We start from the raw sequence: 1,068 nt of genomic DNA on the forward strand, positions 1-1,068 counted from the left end.
AACTGGAGTGTTCTCCTTTAAACTTCTTGCGACTCTCCATACCCGAGCAGGGCTCTCAAAAGGTGATAAGGAGCAACAGAAGTGCCGCCACCGTTGACGGTCAAGGTCTCGGAGTGCTTTCTGTACAAGCCTACTCGCGCATCTTGCTTCCTGTATATCAGAAAGATTTCCTGTCCGTCGAGCTTTACGCTAAGCGCGTCTTCGGACGGCACGTAGCTGCTCCACACGAGGGTTAGAACCTAAGTGGCCAGAACACACGTTGACTGTTTTAGAGGACGAGGCAAGGGCATCGAGAATGACATTTCCTAGCTGATCCACAGAAAGCAAAGGGTGGGCTCCGTCTCCACATGCTGTACGAAACGAACGCCAGTCTGTTAATTTCGCCGTTCTACGTCCCGCTCTCGTTGAATATCCGTCATACGTGATGTATATGGGCACGTGGTCGCTTCCTCTGCCATCAAGGTCTGTGTACCAATGTAGCTTCTGATAAATACCTCTTGAGCAGAAAGAGACGTCCGGAACATCCGTAGAGAAAAACCTCCGCAAAAACGGCGCCACGGCGATGTATGACGTGGCAGCGGCACGTATTAGTTCACCACAGTGACGGCAGTTTTACCGAAGCGAATTTTACACCGGATACACTCTAGACAAGCCACTTTCGGCGTTGGAAGGGCGGCTGCATTGAAATCACGTCGAACAAGCAGAACCGTCCTTGAGATATCTGTATCCTCTTGCGTGACCAAACTATAACCGCTGAGCCTGAGGTCCTTCTTAACATAAGCTTCACTAATAGTAATAGCCAACATTGGAATTCGATGCCGAAGCAGAAATTCTTTAAGATCTGGCAGATCTGGCCAGATAATTCTTTAAGATCTGGCTTGTTGCGCAGACTGCGCGCGTTCCACTGCATCAAGACAGCATTGCTATAGATTTGCTCCATGACCGAGGAGAAGGCTGTCAATCTCTAGAAGAGCCTTGACTTCGGGCAACCGAGCAGCCTCAGGGCAACAAGCAACAATGGCCTTCATAGCAGCAAGAACTAAGGGGATGATGACACAGAAGTCACTT

Source organism: Ornithodoros turicata, chromosome 1 (assembly GCF_037126465.1).
Source record: "Ornithodoros turicata isolate Travis chromosome 1, ASM3712646v1, whole genome shotgun sequence".
Classification (NCBI taxonomy): Eukaryota; Metazoa; Arthropoda; class Arachnida; order Ixodida; family Argasidae; genus Ornithodoros; species Ornithodoros turicata.